Source organism: Triticum dicoccoides, chromosome 6A (assembly GCF_002162155.2).
Source record: "Triticum dicoccoides isolate Atlit2015 ecotype Zavitan chromosome 6A, WEW_v2.0, whole genome shotgun sequence".
NCBI classification, from domain to species: Eukaryota; Viridiplantae; Streptophyta; class Magnoliopsida; order Poales; family Poaceae; genus Triticum; species Triticum dicoccoides.
Window position 1 is genome coordinate 482684657 of NC_041390.1, and position 15565 is coordinate 482700221.

The following is a 15565-nucleotide window of genomic DNA, read 5'->3' on the forward strand; positions in this document are numbered from 1 at the left end:
ACATAATAGATCCTATGGCTGAAGCATAGGGGATGACACTCATCTCTTCTTTATCTTTTGCCGTGGTCGGTGACTGAGCTGAGCTTAGTCTCATACCTTGTAACATAGGCAAGAACCCCTTCTTGGACTGATCCATTCTGAATCTCTTCAAAATCTTATCAAGGTATGTACTTTGTGAAAGACCTATGAGGCGTCTCGATCTATCTCTATAGATCTTGATGCCTAATATATAAGCAGCTTCTCCAAGGTCCTTCATTGAAAAACACTTATTCAAGTAGGCCTTAATGCTGTCCAGAAATTCTATATTATTTCCCATCAGGAGTATGTCATCTACATATAATATGAGAAATGCTACAGAGCTCCCACTCACTTTCTTGTAAACGCAGGCTTCTCCATAAGTCTGCATAAACCCAAACGCTATGATCATCTCATCAAAGCGAATGTTCCAACTCCGAGATGCTTGCACCAGTCCATAAATGGATCGCTGGAGCTTGCATACTTTGTTAGCGTTCTGAGGATCGACAAAACCTTCCGGCTGCATCATATACAGTTCTTCCTTAAGATGCCCGTTAAGGAATGCTGTTTTGACGTCCATCTGCCATATCTCATAATCATAGTATGCGGCAATTGCTAACATGATTCGGACGGACTTTAGCTTCGCTACGGGAGAGAATGTCTCGTCGTAGTCAATCCCTTGAACCTGTCGATAACCCTTAGCGACAAGTCGAGCTTTATAGTTGGTAACATTACCATCCGCGTCCGTCTTCTTCTTAAAGATCCATTTGTTTTCTATCGCTTGCCGATCATCGGGCAAGTCTGTCAAAGTCCATACTTTGTTTTCATACATGGATTCTATCTCGGATTTCATGGCTTCAAGCCATTTGTTGGAATCCGGGCCCGTCATTGCTTCTTCATAGTTCGAAGGTTCATTGTTGTCTAACAACATGATTTCCAGGACAGGGTTGCCGTACCACTCTGGTGCGGAACGTGTCCTTGTGGACCTACGAAGTTCAGCAGTAACTTGATCCGAAGTACCTTGATCATTATCATGGTTTTCCTCTTCAGTTGGTGTGGGCATCACAGGAATGGTTTCCTGTGCTGCGTCACTATCCCGCTCAAGAGGTAGTACTTCATCGAGTTCTACTTTCCTCCCACTTACTTCTTTCGAGAGAAACTCTTTTTCCAGAAAGCATCCGTTCTTGGCAACAAAGATCTTGCCTTCGGATCTTAACTAGAAGGTATACCCTATAGTTTCCTTAGGGTATCCTATGAATACGCATTTTTCCGACTTGGGTTTGAGCTTTTCAGGTTGAAGTTTCTTGACATAAGCTTCGCATCCCCAAACTTTTAGAAACGACAGCTTAGGTTTCTTTCCAAACCATAATTCATATGGTGTCGTCTCAACGGATTTAGACGGTGCCCTATTTAAAGTGAATGTAGCTGTCTCTAGAGCGTATCCCCAAAATGATAGCGGTAAATCGGTAAGAGACATCATAGACCGCACCATATCCAATAGAGTGCGATTACGACGTTCGGACACACCGTTTCGCTGAGGTGTTCCAGGCGGCGTGAGCTGTGAAACGATTCCACATTTCTTTAAGTGTGTACCAAATTCGTGACTTAAGTATTCTCCTCCACGATCTGATCGTAAGAATTTTATCTTTCGGTCACGTTGATTCTCCACCTCATTCTGAAATTCCTTGAACTTTTCAAAGGTCTCAGACTTGTGTTTCATTAAGTAGACATACCCATATCTACTCAAGTCATCTGTGAGGGTGAGAACATAACGATATCCTCCGCGAGCCTCAACGCTCATTGGACCGCACACATCGGTATGTATGATTTCCAACAAGTTGGTTGCTCGCTCCATTGTTCCGGAGAACGGAGTCTTGGTCATTTTACCTAAGAGGCATGGTTCGCATGTGTCAAACGATTCATAATCAAGAGACTCTAAAAGTCCATTGGCATGGAGCTTCTTCATGCGCTTGACACCAATGTGACCAAGGCGGCAGTGCCACAAGTATGTGGGACTATCGTTATCAACTTTAAATCTTTTGGCATCTACACTATGAACATGTGTAATATTACGCTCGAGATTCATTAAGAACAAACCATTGACCATCGAAGCATGACCATAAAACATATCTCTCATATAAATCGAACAACCACTATTCTCAGACTTAAATGAGTAGCCATCTCGTATTAAACGAGATCCAGATACAATGTTCATGCTCAAACTTGGCACTAAATAACAATTATTAAGGTTCAAAACTAATCCCGTAGGTAAATGTAGAGGCAGCGTGCCGACGGCGATCACATCGACTCTGGAACCATTCCCGACGCGCATCGTCACCTCGTCCTTCGCCAGTCTCCTTTTATTCCGCAGCTCCTGCTGTGAGTTACAAATATGAGCAACGGCACCGGTATCAAATACCCAGGAGTTACTACGAGTACTGGTAAGGTACACATCAATCACATGTATATCAAATATACCTTTGGTGTTGCCGGCCTTCTTATCTGCTAAGTATTTGAGGCAGTTCCGCTTCCAGTGACCCTTCCCCTTGCAATAAAAGCACTCAGTCTCAGGCTTGGGTCCATTCTTTGACTTCTTCCCGGTAACTGGCTTACCAGGCGCGGCAACATCTTTGCCGTCCTTCTTGAAGTTCTTCTTACCCTTGCCCTTCTTGAACTTAGTGGTCTTATTGACCATCAACACTTGATGTTCTTTCTTGATTTCAGCCTCTGCTGACTTCAGCATCGAGAACACTTCAGGAATGGTCTTTTCCATTCCCTGCATGTTGTAGTTCATCACAAAGCTCTTGTAGCTTGGTGGGAGCGACTGGAGGATTCTGTCAATGACCGCCTCATCTGGGAGGTTAATGTTCAGCTGGGTCATACGGTTGTGCAACCCAGACATCTTCAGGATGTGCTCACTGGCAGAACTGTTTTCCTCCATCTTACAACTGTAGAACTTGTCGGAGACATCATATCTCTCGACCCGGGCATGAGCTTGGAAAACTAGTTTCAGCTCTTCGAACATCTCATATGCTCCATGATGCTCAAAACGCTTTTGGAGCCCCGGTTCTAAGCTGTAAAGCATGCCGCACTGAACAAGGGAGTAATCATCAGCGCGAGACTGCCAAGCATTCATAATGTCTTGGTTCTCTGGGACGGGAGCGTCACCTAGCGGTCCTTCTAGGACATATTGTTTCCTGGCAGCTATGAGGATGATCCTCAGGTTCCGGACCCAGTCCGTATAGTTGCTGCCATCATCTTTCAGCTTGGTTTTCTCTAGGAACGCGTTGAAGTTCATGTTGACATTAGCGTTGGCCATTGATCTACAAGACATATTTGCAAAGGTTTTAGACTAAGTTCATGATAATAAAGTTCTAATCAAATTATGAACTCCCACTTAGATTAGACATCCCTTTAGTCATCTAAGTGTTACACGATCCGAGTCGACTGGCCCGTGTCCGATCATCACGTGAGACGGACTAGTCATCGTCGGTGAACATTTTCATGTTGATCGTATCTTCCATACGACTCGTGTTAGACCTTTCGGTCTCCGTGTTCCGAGGCCATGTCTGCACATGCTAGGCTCGTCAAGTTAACCCTAAGTGTTTTCGCTGTGTAAAACTGTCTTACACCCGTTGTATGTGAACGTAAGAATCCATCACACCCGATCATCACGTGGTGCTTAGAAACGACGAACTGTAGCAACGGTGCACAGTTAGGGGAGAACACTTCTTGAAATTTTATAAGGGATCATCTTATTTACTACCGTCGTCCTAAGTAAACAAGATGCATAATACATAATAAACATCACATGCAATTATATAGTTGTGACATGATATGGCCAATATCATATAGCTCCATTGATCTTCATCTTCGGGGCTCCATGATCATCTTGTCACCGGCTTGACACCATGATCTCCATCATCATGATCTCCATCATCGTGTCTTCATGAAGTTGTCACGCCAACGACTACTTCTACTTCTATGACTAACGTTTAGCAATAAAGTAAAGTAGTTTACATGGCGTTATTCAATGACACGCAGGTCATACAAAAATAATGACAACTCCTATGGCTCCTGCCGGTTGTCATACTCATCGACATGCAAGTCGTGAATCCTATTACAAAGAACATGATCTCATACATCACAATTCATCATTCATCACAACTTCTGGCCATATCACATCACATGATCAATCGCTGCAAAAACAAGTTAGACGTCCTCTAATTGTTGTTGCATCTTTTACGTGGCTGCAATTGGGTTCTAGCAAGAACATTTTCTTACCTACGAATCACCACAACGTGATTTTGTCAACTTCTATTTACCCTTCATAAGGGCCCTGTTCATCGATTCCGCTCCAACTAAGGTGGGAGAGACAGACACCCGCCAGCCACCTTATGCAACTTGTGCATGTCAGTCGGTGGAACCGGTCTCACGTAAGTGTACGTGTAAGGTTGGTCTGGGCCGCTTCATCCCACAATACCGTTGAGCAAGAAAAGACTAGTAGAGGCAAGTAAGATGACAAAATCCACGCCCACAACAAAGTTGTGTTCTACTCGTGCAAAGAGAACTACGCATAGACCTAGCTCATGATGCCACTGTTGGGGAACGTTGCAGAAAATTAAAATTTTTCCTACGGTTTCACCAAGATCCATCTATGAGTTCATCTAAGCAACGAGTCTAGGGAGAGAGTTTGCATCTACATACCACTTGTAGATCGCGTGCGGAAGCTTGCAAGGTGATGATGTAGTCGTACTTGACGTGATCCAAATCACCGATGACCTGCGCCGAACGGACGGCACCTCCGCGTTCAACACACGTACGGAACAGCCACGTCTCCTCCTTCTTGATCCAGCAAGGAAGGGAGGGGAGGTTGAGGGAGATGGCACTAGCAGCAGCACGACGGCGTGGTGTTGGTGGAGCTGCAGTACTCCGGCAGAGCTTCGCTAAGCACTATGGAGGTGGAGGAGGTGTTGGGGAGGGAGAAGGAGGCAACCAAAGGCCAGGGCGTTCAGGTATGAAGTCCCTCCTCTTCCCCCACTATATATAGGGGTGCCAAGGGGGGGTGGCCGGCCCTAGGAGATCAAATCTCCTAGGGGGTGCGGCGGCCAAGGGGGGTTTTCCCTCCCCCCCAAGGCACCTAGGAGGTGCCTTACCCTCCTAGGACTCTTGCCCCCTTGAACCCTAGGCGCATGGGCCTATGTGGGGCTGGTGCCCTTGGCCCATTAGGCCAAGGCGCACCCCCTTACAGCCCATGTGCCCCCCCGGGACAGGTGGACCCACCCGGTGGACCCCCGGGACCCTTCTGGTGGTCCCGGTACAATACCGATAACCCCGAAACTTGTCCCGATGCCCGAAACAGGACTTCCCATATATAAATCTTTACCTCCGGACCATTCCGGAACTCCTCGTGACGTCCGGGATCTCATTCGGGACTCCGAACAACATTCGGGTTACTGCATATACATATCCCTATAACCCTAGCGTAACTGAACCTTAAGTGTGTAGACCCTACGGGTTCAGGAGACATGCAGACATGACCGAGACTCTCTTAGTCAATAACCATCAGCGGGATCTGGATACCCATGATGGCTCCCACATGCTCCTCGATGTTGTCATCGGATGAACCACTATGTCGAGGATTCGATCAAACCCTGTATGCAATTCCCTTTGTCAATCGGTACGTTACTTGCCCGAGACTCGATCGTCGGTATCCCAATACCTTGTTCAGTCTCGTTACCGGCAAGTCACTTTACTCGTACCGTAATGCATGATCCCGTGTCCAACACCTTGGTCACATTGAGCTCAATATGATGATGCATTACCGAGTGGGCCCAGAGATACCTCTCCGTCATACGGAGTGACAAATCCCAGTCTCGATCCGTGTCAACCCAACAGCTACTTTCGGAGATACCTGTAATGTACCTTTATAGTCACCCAGTTACGTTGTGACGTTTGGTAGACCCAAGGCATTCTTACGGTATCCGGGAGTTACACGATCTCATGGTCGAAGGAAGAGATACTTGACACTTGCAAAGCTCTAGCAAAACGAACTACACGATCCTTTATGCTATGCTTAGGATTGGGTCTTGTCCATCACATCATTCTCCTAATGATGTGATCCCGTTATCAACTACATCCAATGTCCATAGTCAGGAAACCATGACTATCTGTTGATCACAACGAGCTGGTCAACTAGAGGCTTACCAGGGACATAGTGTGGTCTAAGTATTCACACGTGTATTACGATTTCCGGATAATACAGTTATAGCATGAATACAAGACAATTATCATGAACAATGAAATATAATAATACTTTTATTATTGCCTCTAGGGCATATTTCCAACAGAGGTGGCCTCTCATACCAAGGCCTCGACACCACTGGCCTCACGACCATCTCGCGGCGATGAGACCTCCTTTTCTTCGGCGGGAGCAGCTCGGGCACGTTGATGGGAGCCTTGCCTTTCTCTGCGACCGAGAACCTTCGGATTGGCGCCATGTCTACACAAGCAAGAAGTGGAGCAAGGAAGAAGAAGAAGCAGGAGAGGCAGAGGAAAGATGGGCGACGGAGGCTCCGCCCCCTCCCATTTATACCAGGAGAAGGCCAACCAGCACCCCCCATGATCACAGGTAATGATGGTTTTCCTTGCATGTCGCAGGGACTTGTCACGTCGGGCAGTTGCCGAGGAAGCGTGGGAAAGCGGAGACGCCCACGTCCAATCAACAACCACACGTCGGCCGAGGCCGCAGGCCATTGGGGCCCGCGGCGCTCCACACTTGACCCTTGGCTTCGCCTCGAAGCCAAGCCCGAGCGCGCCTTGGGCCCAGGGGCTACTGTCGGCGTTCTGGGAACGGGGGTCCCCAGACGTGCCTTCCTGCGGCCCATGGCATGGCTTTGCTGGCAGGCCTGCACGGCCCATCTTCATCAACAAGGAATCAATACCCTCGCGAGGGGCCAAGCCTCGCGAGGCGGACGACACAAGACCTCCTCAGGAGCGGCCTCGCCAGGCTGGCTCATGAGGGGCGGAGAGTTCGATGTCGGGCAAACCTCGCGAGGTTCTCGTGATGTGAGCCATGACGATAGAGACCAGGCGGGCGCCAGTGCGCGCAGCGTCCTTGTTTCCCATTTGGTGCTAATGGGGCAAGTGCAGGCGCGGAGTATCGAGGCATCAAGCAAAGGTTTCCATATTGGTGCAATGAGACAAAGACCAGAAGGACGGCAAGATGGAGGTCACCATGGAGCCTAGGACGGCGTCACCACCAGAACCTTTAGCAGGCGAAGACCACCTTTTGTCAGGATAGCTTGTGCTAGTTGTCCCCTTTCAAATTGGCCGTTGTTGGCTCCCTTCCCACTCAATATTTGGGGAGAGGACCAGGGCCTCTATAAATAGGACTAGCCACCACCATAGGCAGGGGGATGATCAAGATCATCCCCAACCACACAAGTGCACCAAGCACAAGAACACCTCAACCTGAGGAGGCTATTCTTCCCCTTGTATTGTTCATCCTCAGCCCAAGAGGGAATCCACCACCACACTGGAGTAGGGTATTACACCACAACGGTGGCCCGAACCAGTATAAATCTTGTGTCCTTTGTGTTGCGAGTTCGTCGAGTTAGTTCGTGAGATCTAGGCTAAGTTAGGACGCGGATCGATAGGGGGGAGATCTTCGCGCACACCCCAGTGTTCGAACCTTAAGGGTTTTGCCGGAACCCGTGATCCGACACCTTGAAACTTGGATAAATCAGCCTGTGATGCATGATGCTCCTCGAACCCCGCGTACTCCTAATAAGTCTATCTTTAAATAAGAACTGAACTTATCCGGGTTAAAATGTCGATTGGGTCAATGAGGGCCGGCTCACGGAAAGCGTGTACCTTCCAGTGGCTAATGCTAGTTTCATTGAAGAAGATATTTTGGCTTTGGCGGCCTATGAAAGCCTCAGATTTTTTCGGTTGTTTTGATTTGAATATCTTTTTGAGATTTTTTTCTTCTGTGACACAGTAATACGAGGTTGAAAATAAGGCTTATAAATGCCTTCTAGGTCATATATGACATTAATCGGTGTTTAATAACCCGGCCTGGTCTTCGACTATAAGTCGCCAGTATAAAGCAAAGGTACATATCCGGTGTTTATTAACCCGGCCCAGTTTTTGTTCATAAGTCGGCAATATCTGATAACTACCAGCATCCAAAGTCTTGGGTTATCACCCTTACTACACTGGCTTGGTAAAATCAACAAGTATGATCAAACATCACAGGTATGATATATTTTCATATATGATTATTATTTTGACCAACATTGGTTATGAATCATGATAAGTTCATGTTGGGGCATTATAACCCGTCCAGCGGTAACCCGCCAAGACACTTTTAAATGTTATATGCAGGAATAGATTCAAACTTGTTAAAGTCATCAAGGATATATAGCATATCTTCATATAACGGACAAGTAAGTGTTATAAGCAGCACAATATGCATGATGGCATAGTAGAGCAAGAAGTTTTCAGCTAGCCTATTACAAGGCGTTTGGAGCCCAAAATGATACTATTTTTCAGTCTCCCATACAGCAGATAATAAACCAGAGCCGGTTCATGATTCTTGACCCGGCTGACTTGATGGTTGCGCCTCACCCCTTGCCGGTTCGTCCTCCTCCGCTGTCTGGAAGTTGGATTTCGACCAGTCAAAGCCATGAAGGGCGATGAATTCAACCTCATCATCAATCAGACCAGACCGGTCAATCTCAGGGGCGAAAGTGTGCTTACAAATTGGCGGGATTAAGTCCATCACTTTTTATATGAAGGAGGTGCCATCTTCTTATTATCTGCATCAAAACCCGGCTGATACTTGGTGAGGTTGGTTTCTTCACCAATGATGGTAGCATGAGGGCGAATTTCCTTGACAAAAGCGGCAAAATCTTTTTGGTCGAAAGGTGTTCCATCTTCTTTGAGGCTGGGATATCCACTGGCTACGTTCGCCGGGTCTAATTCTGTACCCAGGCTTTGGCACGGCTTAAAGCTATTACAGCTCTGACTCTAGCACACGATCTCTTGATTTCTTGGAACCGAGCGGGCAAGATGGACAGCTTATTCAAGATGTCACTTAATAGAGTCGGCCCTTGATTCACAGGGGAGATAGTGGTAAGAGTCCATTGAGCTCCGGTGTACAACTATTCAACCAGCGTGTAAACCGCCTTCAGCTTTACCATGGTATCTCGGTTCAGATTGCTTCTCCTAGGAACTGTACACAATGAGTTAAGTGGCGGCTTATAATGGAAAATACTTACTTTAAGTACGTAATAAGGTGACTTACCGAAGATTGCAGAAATCATCTGAGACACATGGTTCTTTATACAGGTGAGTTCAGTAGTGACTTCTCCCTGAGCTGCCTTAGCCTTTTCCGCACGCTGTGTCAAAGCAATCTTCTCATTGGCACAAGCCTCTTTTTCTGCCGTGAAGCTGGTCTTCAGCTTTCCGGCTCAGACACACTCAACTGGAATTTGGATTTAGCTTTCTTTGTCTCAGTTTCTTGAGTCACCAGCCGGGACTTGGCCTCAAACAATTGGGATTCCAGCTCTGCGATTGCAGCCTGCATACAGCATAAGGTTGTTTCTGTTTCATGGCAGATTCTAACAAACAAGTCCCAAGTGCTTGGCAAGCAATAACACTTGACACTTGGGGGCTAATGTCTGTCAGCGCAAATTTTTCAAAGGAAATGGTGAAGGAAATATGCCCTAGAGGCAATAATAAAATTATTATTTATTTCCTTATATCATGATAAATGTTTATTATTCATGCTAGAATTGTATTAACCAGAAACATAATACATGTGTGAATACATAGACAAACAGAGTGTCACTGGTATGCCTCTACTTGACTAGGTCGTTAATCAAAGATGGTTATGTTTCCTAACCATGGACAAAGAGTTGTTATTTGATTAACGGGATCACATCATTAGGTGAATGATCTGATTGACATGACCCATTCCATTAGCTTAGCACCCGATCATTTAGTATGTTGCTATTGCTTTCTTCATGACTTCTACATGTTCCTATGACTATGAGATTATGCAACTCCCATTTACCGGAGGAACACTTTGTGTGCTACCAAATGTCACAACGTAACTGGGTGATTATAAAGGAGCTCTACAGGTGTCTCCAAAGGTACATGTTGGGTTGGCGTATTTCGAGATTAGGATTTGTCACTCCGATTGTCGGAGAGGTATCTCTGGGCCCTCTCGGTAATGCACATCACATAAGCCTTGCAAGCATTGCAACTAATGAGTTAGTTGTGAGATGATGTATTATGGAACGAGTAAAGAGACTTGCCGGTAACAAGATTGAACTAGGTATTGAGATACCGATGATCGAATCTCGGGCAAGTAACATACCGATGACAAAGGGAACAACGTATGTTGTTATGCGGTCTGACCAATAAAAGATATTCGTAGAATATGTAGGAGCCAATATGATCCGCTATTGGTTATTGACCAGAGACGTGTCTTGGTCATGTCTACATTGTTCTCGAACCCGTAGGGTCCGCATGCTTAAGGTTTCGATGACAGTTATATTATGAGTTTATGCATTTTGATGTACCGAAGTTTGTTCGGAATCCCGGATGTGATCACGGACATGACGAGGAGTCTCGAAATGGTCGAGACATAAAGATTGATATATTGGAAGCTTATATTTGGATATCGGAAGTGTTCCGGGTGAAATCGGGATTTTACCGGAGTACCGGGAGGTTACCGGAACCCCTCGGAGGTACGTGGGCCTTAGTGGGCCTTAGTGGAAGAGAGGAGAGGTGGCCAGGGCTGGGCCGCGCGCCCCTCCCCCCCTAGTCCGAATAGGACAAGGAGAGGGGGCCAGCGCCCCCCCCCTTCCTTCTCTCTCTCCTCTTTCCCCCCTCCCGAATCCTATTCCAACTAGGAAAGGGGGGAATCCTACTCCCGGAGGGAGTAGGACTCCTCCTGGCGCGCCCTATCCTGGCCGGCCACACCCCCCCTTTGATCCTTTATATACGGAGGTAGGGAGCACCCCTAGATACACAAGTTGATCCACGTGATCATATTCTTAGCCGTGTGCGGTGCCCCCTTCCACCATAGTCCTCGATAATATTGTAGCGGTGCTTAAGCGAAGCCCTGCGACGGTAGTACATCAAGATCGTCACCACGCCGTCGTGCTGACGGAACTCTTCCCTGACACTTTGTTGGATCGGAGTCCGGGGATCGTCATCGAGCTGAACGTGTGCTAGAACTCGGAGGTGCCGTAGTTTCGGTACTTGATCGGTCGGGCTGTGAAGACGTACGACTACATCAACCACGTTGTGCTAACGCTTCCGTTGTCGATCTACAAGGGTACGTAGATCACACTCTCCCCTCTTGTTGCTATGCATCACCATGATCTTGCGTGTGCGTAGGAATTTTTTTGAAATTACTACATTCCCCAACAGTGGCATCCGAGCCTAGGTTTTATATGGCGATATAAGTCATACTGCTTACCAGCATGTCATACTTTGGTTCGGCGGTATTGTTGGACAAAGCGGCCCGGACCGACATTACGCGTACGCTTACGCGAGACCGGTTCTCCCGACGTGCTTTGCACAAAGGTGGCTAGCGGGTGACAGTTTCTCCAACTTTAGTTGAACCGAGTGTGGCTACGCCCGGTTCTTGCGAAGGTTAAAACAACACCAACTTGACAAACTATCGTTGTGGTTTTGATGCGTAGGTACGATTGGTTCTTGCTTAAGCCCGTTGCAGCCACGTAAAACTTGCAACAACAAAGTAGAGGACGTCTAACTTGTTTTTGCAGGGCATGTTGTGATGTGATATGGTCAAGACATGATGCTAAATTTTATTGTATGAGATGATCATGTTTTGTAACCGAGTTATCGGCAACTGGCAGGAGCCATATGGTTGTCGCTTTATTGTATGCAATCCAATCACGCTGTAATGCTTTACTTTATCACTCAGCGGTAGCGATAGTCGTGGAAGCATAAGATTGGCGAGACGACAACGATGCTACGATGGAGATCAAGGTGTCGCACCGGTGACGATGGTGATCACGACGGTGCTTCGAAGATGGAGATCACAAGCACAAGATGATGATGGCCATATCATATCACTTATTTTGATTGCATGTGATGTTTATCCTTTATGCATCTTATCTTGCTTCGATTGACGGTAGCATTATAAGATGATCTCTCACTAATTATCAAGAAGTATTCTCCCTGATTATGCACCGCTGCGAAAGTTCTTCGTGCTGAGACACCACGTGATGATCGGGTGTGATAGGCTCTACGTTCAAATACAACGGGTGCAAAACAGTTGCACACGCGGAATACTCAGGTTATACTTGACGAGCCAAGCATATACAGATGTGGCCTCGGAACACGGAGACCGAAAGGTCGAGCGTGAATCATATAGTAGATATGATCAACATAATGATGTTCACCAATGAAACTACTCCATCTCACGTGATGATCGGACATGGTTTAGTTGATTTGGATCACGTAATCACTTAGAGGATTAGAGGGATGTCTATCTAAGTGGGAGTTCTTTAAGTAATATGATTAATTGAACCTAAATTTATCATGAACTTAGTACCTGATAGTATCTTGCTTACTTATGTTTGATTGTAGATAGATGGCCCGTGCTGTTGTTCCGTTGAATTTTAATGCGTTCCTTGAGAAAGCTAAGTTGAAAGATGATGGTAGCAATTACACGGACTGGGTCCATAACTTGAGGATTATCCTCATTGCTGCACAGAAGAATTACATCCTGGAAGCACCGCTGGGTGCCAGGCCTGCTGCTGGAGCAATACCAGATGTTATGAACGTCTGGCAGAGCAAAGCTGATGACTACTCGATAGTTTAGTGTGCCATGCTTTACGGCTTAGAATCGGGACTTCAATGACGTTTTGAACGTCATGGAGCATATGAGATGTTCCAGGAGTTGAAGTTAATATTTCAAGCAAATGCCCGGATTGAGAGATATGAAGTCTCCAATAAGTTCTATAGCTGCAAGATGGAGGAGAACACTTCTGTCAGTGAGCATATACTCAAAATGTCTGGGTATAATAATCACTTGATTCAATTAGGAGTTAATCTTCCAGATGATTGCGTCATTGACAGAATTCTCCAATCACTGCCACCAAGCTACATGAGCTTCGTGATGAACTATAATATGCAAGGGATGAATAAGACTATTCACGAGCTCTTCGCAATGCTGAAAGCTGCGGAGGTAGAAATCAAGAAGGAGCATCAAGTGTTGATGGTCAACAAGACCACTAGTTTCAAGAAAAAGGCAAAGGAAAGAAGAAGGGGAACTTCAAAAACAACAGCAAGCAAGTTTCTTCTCAAGAGAAGAAACCCAAACCTGGACCTAAGCCTGAAACTGAGTGCTTCTACTGCAAGCAGACTGGTCACTGGAAGCGGAACTGCCTCAAGTATTTGGCGGATAAGAAGGATGGCAAGGTGAACAAAGGTATATGTGATATACATGTTATTGATGTGTACCTTACTAATGCTCGCAGTAGCACCTGGGTATTTGATACTGGTTCTATTGCTAATATTTGCAAGTCGAAACAGGGACTACGGATTAAGCGAAGATTGGCTAAGGACGAGGTGATGATGCGCGTGGGAAATGGTTCCAAAGTCGATGTGATCGCAGTCGGCACGCTACCTCTACATCTACCTTCGGGATTAATATTAGACCTAAATAATTGTTATTTGGTGCCAGTGTTAAGCATGAACATTATATCTGGATCTTGTTTGATGCGAGACGGTTATTCATTTAAATCAGAGAATAATGGTTGTTCTATTTACATGAGTAATATCTTTTATGGTCATGCACCCTTAAGGAGTGGTCTATTCTTATTAAATCTCTATAGTAGTGACACACATATTCATAGTGTTGAAGCCAAAAGATGCAGAGTTGATAATGATAGTGAAACTTATTTGTGGCACTGCCATTTGGGTCATATCGGTATAAAGCGCATGAAGAAACTCCATACTGATGGGCTTTTGGAACCACTTGATTATGAATCACTTGGTACTTGCGAACCGTGCCTTATGGGTAAGATGAAAAAAACACCGTTCTCCGGTACTATGGAGAGAGCAACAGATTTATTGGAAATAATACATACAGATGTATGTGGTCCGATGAATATTGAGGCTCGTGGCGGATATCGTTATTTCCTCACCTTCACAGATGACTTAAGCAGATATGGGCATATCTACATAATGAAACACAAGTCTGAAACGTTTGAAAAGTTCAAAGAATTTCAGAGTGAAGTTGAAAATCATCGTAACAAGAAAATAAAATTCCTACGATCTGATCGTGGAGGAGAATATTTGAGTTAGGAGTTTGATGTACATTTGAAACAATGTGGAATAGTTTCGCAACTCATGCCACCCGGAACACCACAGAGTAATGGTGTGTCCGAACGTCGTAATCGTACTTTATTAGATATGGTGCGATCTATGATGTCTCTTACTGATTTACCGCTATCGTTTTGGGGATACGCTCTAGAGACGGCCGCATTCACGTTAAATAGGGCACCATCAAAATCCGTTGAGACGATGCCTTATGAACCGTGGTTTGGCAAGAAACCAAAGTTGTCGTTTCTGAAAGTTTGGGGCTGCGATGCTTATGTGAAAAAGCTTCAACCTGATAAGCTCGAACCCAAATCGGAGAAATGTGTCTTCATAGGATATCCAAAGGAAACTAATGGATACACCTTCTATCACAGATCCGAAGGCAAGACTTTTGTTGCTAAATTCGGAAACTTTCTGGAGAAGGAGTTTCTCTCAAAAGAAGTGAGTGGGAGGAAAGTAGAACTTGATGAGGTAACTGTACCTACTCCCTTATTGGAAAGTAATACATCACAGAAAACTGTTTCTGTGACACCTACACCAATTAGTGAGGAAGCTAATGATAATGATCATGAAACTTCAGAACAAGATACTAGTGAACCTCGTAGATCAACCAGAGTGAGATCCGCGCCAGAGTGGTACGGCAATCCTGTTCTGGAAGTCATGCTATTAGATCATGATGAACCTACGAACTATGAAGAAGCGATGGTGAGCCCAGATTCCGCAAAATGGCTTGAAGCCATGAAATCTGAGATGGGATCCATGTATGAGAACAAAGTATGGACTTTGGTTGACTTGCCCAATGATCGGCAAGCAATTGAGAATAAATGGATCTTCAAGAAGAAGACTGGCGCTGACGGTGATATTACTGTCTACAAAGCTCGACTTGTCGCAAAAGGTTTTCGGCAAGTTCAAGGGATTGACTACGATGAGACTTTCTCACCCGTAGCGATGCTTAAGTCTGTCCGAATCATGTTAGCAATTGCCGCATTTTATGATTATGAAATTTGGCAGATGGATGTCAAAACTGCATTCCTGAATGGATTTCTGTTAGAAGAGTTGTATATGATGCAACCAGAAGGTTTTGTCGATCCAAAGGGAGCTAACAAGGTGTGCAAGCTCCAGCGATCCATTTATGGACTGGTGCAAGCTTCTCGGAGTTGGAATAAACGCTTTGATA